General features: G+C 39.9%; 1 long non-coding RNA gene across 1 annotated transcript in view; it reads right to left on the reverse strand.

The window, feature by feature from the left end:
• The window catches only part of LOC111872709, an 11,576-nt gene extending 1,717 nt beyond the window's left edge, over nt 1-9,859 (reverse strand). The window contains exons 1-4 of the long non-coding RNA XR_002844283.2: nt 9,344-9,859; nt 6,213-6,359; nt 4,806-5,033; nt 3,477-3,597 (exon numbers count right to left, since the gene is read on the reverse strand). This is a non-coding gene — a long non-coding RNA (uncharacterized LOC111872709). The remainder of the gene's footprint in view (nt 1-3,476; nt 3,598-4,805; nt 5,034-6,212; nt 6,360-9,343) is intronic.
• Between the last annotated feature and the right edge of the window lie 204 nt (nt 9,860-10,063).

Consider the following 10,063-nt stretch of genomic DNA (forward strand, 5'->3'; position numbering starts at 1 on the left):
TACGTACTCGTGCCAGCTCTTTTATTGGCCTCTGTGCTGTTAAGTCTGCACGTAAATAGACACGAATTGAATTGAAATTATTTTAATTCTTTCTCCCTTCAGTGTCTCTTTGGATTGTTCTTGAAATCAGCTTCTCAAATACTTTGCTAGTAGTGGACAAGAGGCTGATCGGACATAAATTTTGGGGAAATTCTGGGTCCATGCCGGGCTTCGGCAAGACATTTTCCTTTCTTCCAAAATGCCAGGAAGTGACAAAGACCAAAGCAGAGATTAAATAAATGTGTAAAATGAACAGGAAGTCTTCTTGGTAGATGCTGGAGACATTCATTTGCCAGTCCTAATTTAAAAGATCTTATTTCTTTTGGACGTCACAAGATCGTATATCAACAGGGATGTCGTCATCGTCGGTAGCCAGCAGGGCTTCAACTTTAGCCTCCGCCATGTCGTGCATGGCCATAGTAACACACGTCATGCACTGTGAACTAGTAAGCAGCCTGCAGTTGTGTTGGCTTTATCGAGATTGGAAAAAAATATAGGGCCTAGGGGACCATGAATTGCCGATGGTGTCTTTGTTCCACTCGTTTCTGTGAAGATTTTTGCAACAGGTTATAATTGCTTGAGGTATGACTTTGCAGTTTGCCAACTTTGTTTCCCGTCCTTAGGTGCTCTTTCCTGAACCATTCTCCTGAGATTTCGAGTGGCCCAGTTTGCTGTCGTTTTGCATGCTGGAGTTCTGCTTTCTTCCTACAATTTTCTGAGTTCTTTTTTATGCTTCAATAAATTATCTAACCCGTGTATCCTTTATTTCATGTTTAAAATTGTAGTTTTCTAGTAGATAGCTTGTATGCCGAAGCTGTAGACACTGCAAAGTTACTTGCTGTGTTATCAGCTTCATTAGAAGAGTGAATTAGGATATTTGTAGATATGAGTTCAGAGGAAGGGCTTTGAAATATTTCCCAGTCTGTCGGTTTTTAGACTGGATCTAAAGCTTCCATCGTTCTAACAGGTTCTAGAATTCTCGACCTTACTTGTAGGTGATCTGAGTCCAGGATGTCAGTGATAGTCAAACGTTCTGATGTACCAAAAGGTCGAGAACATCATCAGGTGTGTAATACGTAGAGCAATTGGGATTTGAATTTCGAAGTTAGAACTAACGAATAATTCCAAGAGCTTCAAACCTGAGTGGCTCGGAATTTTACTATTCCAAGTAGAATGCTTTGCGTTCAGGTCTCCTGCCAGAATTTACTTATTTCTAAAACCTAATAGCTCTATGATATCTGTGTCACTTCACAGTCTTTGTGGAGATTCATAAACAGCTTCAAGCAATATTTTGGTGTTTCCAAACGGCATGCAGACCCCTGTTTCTTCTAGTAAATTATGCTTTCAGTAGGAAGTAGGAAGTAGATCTACGCATGTGTGAGAGATGTGTTTGTTAATTGCTGCGGCAGTTTCGACTTTGTGCCCGCTTTCACGTTCGGAGTCTCAGAGTTATATTACGACTGACGGTTTATCGCCAATTAGTTCGTCTTGGCGATAAGTCCCTTGAGACTCACGACCAATAATTCTTTTCAGCTGAACACTTGCTGTCATAGTCCTTATGTAACATCCTCCCTTACTAGAGGCTGGGTCTGTTGTTTACAGTTGCTGCTGGGCCTCGCCAGCGCAGTCATTCTCCGGTCCAAGTTCCACGGGATTCATGACCACATTTTACTGTCTCAGATTCGCTCATGAACAGGGTGAACCAATTATACCCCCAGGCACTGGGTTTCCTTTTAGTCACCTCCTACGACTCGCAGGGCTACGGTGGAGATATTAGACCCCACCTCCACAAGGGTATTCACGGTCAGTCCTCACCCATCGTCGCCATATAGCCTCGACACGGACTGCACAGGATACACCACAGCGTCATATGTTGTTTATCGATTGTTGCGTAAAAGCTGACCCTTGTTTAATAAATTCATAGCGTGTTTACTGTGCCGTAACCTAGCAACAGCTATGTCTTTCAGTTATTCTATCACAGTACTTTGCTTCTACTGCCTCTTCCTGTGAGAACATATTTCTTTCATGAAATAGAGTGCAGAAGGTCAGATTTTCTTTGTGCTGTACCATCATTCCATTAAGATGTACAAGGGGCCTGCAGCTGAAGCTACACGCCAATTCTTAATATCGGCACTCGATGGAGTGGAGTTGTCAGCATCGCGTTATGGCTGTTTAATCCCCGAGCATCTATACACCGATACTCGTTACGAGGAAGTAGGGTGAACTCCAAAGCCAGTCTGAGTGTCACGGTTACGGAAGAGATTTTTGCCGCCACCAGGAACTGATCACATGCAGTCCAAACGGCCGTCATTTCACTGACTGTAAGATATGATTTTTGAAGCTAAAACTTTATATAGCCGTCTACTTTGTTATGACACTGTGTTGTGTGGTAGGTCGTTGCAAACGTTTCGGAGGAACCTGATGCCTTCCCACACTGCACGGTGTTAGAACCCAGAAAATCCTATCTAAGTTTCGTTGAAGACTGTTTCCTTTCGGATTTTTATACGGTGTAATCTCGTACATATTTTACCAGTGACCTTGACTGCTTTGTTTTGAAGGCAGAGGCCGTAAATCCTTCTGAAAAGCTGGTAACAATCTACCAAAACACTCGGCGTCGTATCTCACAAGACAATAATCTTCACAATAATCTTCCATACTTCCGAGTAATAATACGAGGGTACGTCAATAAGTAGGTTACAAATGGATATAGAACTTAAATAATAATACTGATTTGAAAAATGCCTTTGTTTCTCAACATATTTTCCCTGCACATTGAGGCACTTGCCCCATCATTTCACAAGCCCCTGAAAACCAGCAGCATATAATTCTTTGGGCTGCTGTCGGAACCAGGCGGTGACTTCCCTTTCTACAGCTTATCGTCGGGAAAATGTTCAGCCAAAAGATGATGTTTAAGAGGGCCGAACAAATGGAAGTCTCTTGGAGCAAGGTCGGGGCTATACGGAGGATGCTCGAGGACTTCCCACTTGAAATTTCGCAGCGTCTCATTTGTCTTGTTGGCAGTATGGGGACGCGCGTTGTCATGCAAGAGCAACACGCCTTTGGTGAGGAGTCCTGGTCGCTTCCGTTGAAGGGCCTTATGAAGTTTCCTGAGGATGCCACAGTAGGAGCCGGCATTTGCAGTTTGTCCTTGAGGCTGGAATGCGGTGAGCAGTATGCCTTCGTGATCCCAGTCACCGCCTGGTTCCGACAGCCGCCCAAAGAATTTTATGCTGCTGGTTTTCAGGGGCTTGTGAAACAATGGGACAAGGCCCTCAATGTACAGGGAGATTATGTTGAGAAATAAGAGCATTTTTCAAATCAGCCCTCTTATTTGTTTAAGTTCTATATCCATTTGTAACTTACTTATTGTCTTACCTACATATTTTATGTACAAAATGTTAGAATTTTTGTATATACTTTATTAATAAAGTACTCACTACACTATTCGTAGGTGGGCCGGTTGGCTTAGAACATCGCAAAGCCTGGCGTCTATCTCATCCAGCGTGTTCCCGTGCGTTCTCCGTCACAGACAATAGTAGAAAGTCTGAGTCACGGGACCTGTGCCAAAGGTATGTGTCATAAATTACATTTTGTTATAGAAAGTAACAAACTTTCCAAAAAAATAGCATAAAATAATATTTGTGATTACTTACATATGCAGATTATATAGACAACATAGGAAAATCGCAACCCTCAATTAAGGGAGTCTTCCTCACACTAGATAGTGTAACAAGAAGAATGGAACTAAGAATATGGGAGCCTCGACGTCTCATTACCCCATGGGACTCCAAGGCCTGTCACAGGGACAGTTTACCTCTACCTTACCTTTATAGACATATATATATAGGGTTCTCTATCAGTTGTAATAAGGGTACTAGTCAGGAAATTAAGACAAGAACTTCAATAGCTAAAAAATGTTTTTTTTATGGATTACAGAACCAATTAGAATCACATGTACTTTAATAGAAAAACAAAAAGATATCATGCACAACATTCGTCAGGCCAGCTATTATCCACATCTGATGCAAAGGCTCTTGGGGTCTTTGAGAAGAAACTTCTGAAGTCCACGTATGGCTCAGTCACAGATAACAGTGAACGGAGAATTAAGCACAAGTACGAATTGTATGCTTTGTATCAGGATACGTATGTCACAACTTTTATAAAAATGGGCAGGTCAAAATGGGCTGGTCATGTTATTCGAATGGACCACTAACGTCCGGCGAAAAGATCTATTAATGTCAAACCAGAAGGCAGAAGAAAAAAAGGAAGTCCTAAACTGAGATGGGAAGACGGAGTAGAAAATAATATTAAAGCTTTCGGGAAAGAAACTGGAAAAACATAGCCATGAATAGAAAACAACTGCAGAATCCTCTAAGGAAATCTATGGCCCTAAAAGAGCTGTACCAAATAAAAATTATGAGGCGTACCACCTTCTGGTATGCGACGCCGTGTCATTTTGCAGAAGTTTGACAACATTCCGGACAAAGGATCTGCCTCCATTTTCGAGGTGAAGGATAAGTGAAGCAAGGAGGAAGCAACTTGTGCTTCCTGAAGAAAGTATAGGCTAAATCCCAGGGTTTCGAGAAGAGTATTTGGATCAAAAAGAGGAAGTAACAGGGGGATGGAAAAACTAGCATCATGACTTTCAAAAATTTGCACTCTTCCCAATTTATTATTAGGGTGACCGAACACAAGAAGTTGAGATAGAAAGGGGGAAGTAGGATGGGATGTTAATATTAAGATGTCAAGAGCGTTAAATTACTTACCGATATGTCGGAAGGGATGTTCACACCAGTGAAAGGTGCTCTTCACGGGAGACAGGTAACTGTCCCGCAGATGTGACGGCTTAGCCTTCAGCTGCTTCATGTGGGGTCGCAATGAAGCATATCCCCACCACCAGGGCTCACGAGAGATCGTAGAAAGAGGAGTTTCTTTTAGCGGCTGAAGAAAGTCCGACAAGGGACGCCGCACGCCGGGGGAGTAAACAGGAATGCCTGCAGCAAGCGTAATGGCTGAAACTTCATAATAAGTCTGTATGACTAGGCAAATGGTCTTTTGAAATCAAAGGAGCATGAAATATTAATGTTTGCTTTATATTCATTCATACTCTTGTATAATTCTATCCAAAGTCTCGCCTTATTCTAAAAAGTAGAATACAACTCAAACAGGTGAAGTATGAGTGGCAAGAGTAAAGTTTACAGGCGGTTTCCCACAGAGCGGTGGCTTAACTCGTGATAGTCCGGAATAATTTACAATTGCGTCATTAATTGACCCATTAACATAATAACTGGTTGTGCCTTTTCGAAATATCTACACAAAACTAATCAAATTGATAAGTATTAAAGATACAAAATGATAACCGAACTTCCTTACGGTATATCACATCTATTCCATTTAACGAAGTAATTAAAAAGGTAAATTTGTTCTTGTGCTTCACAAATGAAGTACTACGCCATGAAAAAAAATATGGGAATGTGTAGATCCACGTATTCTTGACCTTGGCACTGTTTGGAGATGAATTATCAGCTTCACGCCCCTACCGCTTTACCCCCAAGGAAAGAGGCCACAGTACCCGTTTCATAAGAGGCTGGGAGGGCTTCAGAATATGTATGGATGATGTGGAGAGGAGAAAAATCTTGTTCCTATCGGGACTTGAGTTCCGACCCCTTGGCCGTCCAGCCCGTAGCCCATCGCTATGCCGAATGCGCTGTCCCGGCGCATTAAGCAAGTCATTACGACTTTCAGTTAGTGGGGTTTCACAGAAGTACAATTGGTTAATGTCATTCAAATAGACGAAAGGTCTTTAGTCGTAAAAACGTGCCAGTAGGTTAAGGGAGCGTGTGGAGATGGTCCAATTGCTTGTGCATACTAACGCTACGATACCTGATGCACGAGCCCAGAGGAAAATTCACCTTTTATGCACGGAATTTATTAAAATTTATTTTAAAATCGGGTAAGATACTTTATAGGAAAACCATAGCTACATCGAAGCCTTATATGATATATCATCATGAAATTTCCTGAAGGAAACGCATGAAGCTCTTGATTCCTCTTACATTTTGCCCATGTGTGAAGAAATCTGATGCTTCACTCTAAATTTCTCCAAAACCCACAAAATCTAAAACCTTACTACAATTTCCAAAGTGCTGAGTCTAGTTGCATGGGGTCCTTACCTTCTGCAGATCGGGTTAGTTCTCTCGATATTTTCACTTTGGTCCGGATGTTTGTTAAAATTTCTTCAGATTGGAACAGGCTGTTATCCAGACGTTTCAGATTGGATTCCAAAGACTTTCTGGCGTTCCTGAGTCTGAAGTCTAGACCTGGACGTAACAGAATAATAAACCATAAAGCACCGAGTATATGACTAGCGAAAATAAAGTTCTAAAATTGTATAATTAGTGCACAAAAGTAACTGTAAGAATAAATTACTTGCACAGTAATCAACATTATCCTTGGCCTTGATTTGTATTTGAAAAGACGTTTCGGAGAGTTCCTTTGTCTCCGTGTTCAGGTAAAAAGCCCTACCTGTCGGATACAACAGATAGACTTAGTCACTATCTCTGGACAAGAAAGGGACTAATTCTATCGATTGGGCCCAACAAAGTAGGTTTTTAACCAGAATTAAACAGACTGAAGTCACCGAAACGTAGATTAAAATAAAATTAGGCAGTTGATAATGTCCATATTATTTTATTTATATACGACCGCCACGAAATTTTATAACTTAAATTCCTCGTGCCAGTGAAGTATCCTGAAGAATACGCATAAGTTCAGAAAAAATGTCACTCGAGAAACTGTAACTGGTCTATTAAGGGTAGTCGGCGTAAATATAAGTTATATTTCAAAAGCATAATCAACAAATTCGGCATTTTATTATCACATGACGTGCACTCCTTTGTGTTGCTGATGTTAGTGGGTTTCACTAGAAAATAACAAGAATCAAATATGCTGTAATGTTATTACGTGATGTATACATGTTAAAGTAAGATAAAAGAGTCACATGGAACGAATCTCAGTCAATTTAGATAACAACAACTGAAAGTACTTACACGTTGACAAAAAATTGATAAACGCAATGAAATTCTACAAAAGAGATTCAAATAGATTTAAATACAGCCCTAATAAAATATTACTCCCCAGAATAAGTATTACATGCGAAAACCATACTTTGTATAGACGGGATAACTGTCCGTATTCTCTGTCTGTTAAGGCACGGTTTTGCTGGAGGTGTCGACAGCAGCGCTGGACAGTCGAAGTCCTCTTGAGTGCAAAACGTTAAAGCGTCCGGCAGAAGCCGCTGACAGCCAGCCGCCATAGAGAGGGGTTCCACTCACGGGATACAACTGCTTTCGGAGCAGCCTGGCCTCTGCAGTCAAGCTTCGTTGTTTAATAAAGGCTCTTACTTTTGCTCAATGTTGCGATGCCTCCGAAGTTTACAAGAATAAGAGATGGACATTTAATTGAAAGCGTTATCCATTAGCGTGCATTTCATGAGCATGAGAATAAGGACTTAAAAAATGTCCAAATAAAGAAGAGAATATAGCAGATTTTAGCCTGAACAGTTGGTACAAATAGTAAGTACAACACGTGTCATTTATTTGCCTTTACTATTTCGGACAATCAACATATTATAATTTTGTATTCATACATACTAATAAACTCAACAAAGCGACGGCGGTAAGGAAACAATCCAGTCACATCTGCTGACTGTTACGTTCGACCGCCAGTCATAAACTCCAACGAAACCCTATATTTAGAAGGCTGTTAATGTTTATCCTTGATGTTTTACAACACATTTCCCGAAATAATTCGACTGATTTCTTTCCGCCCTGTGATAAATGATCCTCTAATTCAGGTACAAGAACATCTTAACCGTTTGTCGCAATTAGTGCAGCAGAACACAGTGAAAAACATTCGCTCAGCAAAGCGCAAATATTCGTATCAAGTGTGGAAGTAGAATGAATAAAGGCAGAAAGAATGAAGGGAAACTGACAGAGCCAGAAAATGGGAAACGAAAAAAAAGAAAGAACGTAGGTAAGGGAGACAGAGAGATGATGGTGAAAGGAAATAGAAAGATTAACTAATCTGACAAAGTCAGGATATATTAAACTCGAATGACGCGGAGAAAAGTTAAGCAGACATTTCCGAATTAGTTCCACACTAGTTATCAGTACAAGCAAAACTGCTTCTTGCGCCATGAAGTCCCACACGTGACGGAGAGGCAAAGTTCCAGACATTATAGACATGGAAACTAGACAGAGGAGATAGGCAAGTTTTACGGTCCGGCCGCTTCATTGTCCGGGTAAGAGTCACAGGAATCAATCAGTACAACTCATCTGATCTGTCATACTTCCTTAGCAAAGAATTCGGATCTATTCTCCACCGAAACTAAACTGTTCTGAGACCCACACGGCCTCCCATATATTGAGAACTGGGGACTCTCTTTCGGAGGTAAATCTATCCACTAAGGTCAGTATAATGCTCTGGTCTGGAATGTGTGGGGCTTCACGGGGTTCCTTAACATTAGCAATAACCTACTGCGAATTATTACAGTTGTTATTCTTAATATAGCAAAAATTGCTTAAGCTGGTTCTGTGCTGTGCGCACGTGGACAGACTAGCCCACGTTTTAGAAGCACATGTTACGTGTTACGTCCATCTTTAAGGTTGAAATTAGAAAGATGAGTAAGTGTTTGTGTTGAGATATAGTATTATTATACAATGGGCAACACAACAAATCCGTAATAAATAAATCAATATTACTGTATTAGCAATCGTTTGTTACGTATATTTGCTACATGTTTCGGTCCAACTGGATCATCATCAGGAAAATTTCATGAAGTGTTGAATTGTATTATTAATGTGGATCCATATTAATGGTCATAAATATAAACTTCATTGCGATTCGTGTGTTTCGTTATATTTGAGTATTAGTCCTAAAATGTAAAAGTTGCAACTCAGAAGTTAAAAAGTTAAATCTGAATCAAAACTTTTGTTGACGATATATGATGGATGTCTGTGTGGAGTAGAGGGGGTTTTCTGGGAGTCTGCTTTGTGTTTAATTATTATGTACATCTGAAAATAGATTGTTGTTGTTCAAATATATACTACAATTCTGAGTCACGTATAGTCATATGTTGTGGTGTAAATATTTACTTACAAATTACGTGGCGGTTTTCCGCATATAAGTGATGTATGTTCTATATTTTTTATGCCGTGAGTGATCTGTAATGAAAGTAGATATTTTAGTGAGCTTTTTGTGTGTTATTTGTTATTTCCTGTAATTTTTTGTTTCATTTACTTACGTGTATGTTGTATCGTGTCCTGTGCCACGTCTTCTTGCTATCAGATATGTTGTTCCCATTCTGTGGTTCAGTTTGTACTTACCATTGTATAATGTCACAGTGGGTATCGGTGGGTATGTTTCATAGGTCATGTCATGTTCAAGGGAGGGTGTGGTTATAGTTTGGTAGGGGCGGTGGTGAGGGTATATTTGGAGGCGTGTTTCATTTCTTATTATGATGGATATGTTTTTATTATTAGGTACTAGAATATGGGGTTAAGTGTATCTGCAAAGGTATCATTCATTTATTATCTTGGATTATTAAATTATACGTGTGGAAACGTTCAAGTGTGCTCAGTGATTGGCCTTTCTTTTCAGCGTGTAATATTTCTATTGTTTGATTAAATGTGCTCATATGCGTCCTGTGTCGAGTTTATGTTTAGCGTATTTTTATGGCTTTGATATGTTCTTCATATCGGATTTTGAATGTACGTCCTATTTGCTTTATGTATTTGAGTGGACATTCAATGAATTTTAATATGTTTTTCCTCTTGGTTTTAGGTAGTTTCTTATTGTATTAGTAATTTTGAATGCTAGTCTTATGTTAGTGTTATTAAATAATTTTGATGTTTTCCTTATAAACACAAAGAATATAATAATAACAAAATAGCAGAATTTAAAAACATAACTTTTGAATCAACAGCCCCAATGAAAGAAGGATGGGGCTGAGCACTCACTCACC

This window comes from Cryptotermes secundus, unplaced genomic scaffold (genome assembly GCF_002891405.2).
Source record: "Cryptotermes secundus unplaced genomic scaffold, Csec_1.0 scaffold374, whole genome shotgun sequence".
Classification (NCBI taxonomy): domain Eukaryota; kingdom Metazoa; phylum Arthropoda; class Insecta; order Blattodea; family Kalotermitidae; genus Cryptotermes; species Cryptotermes secundus.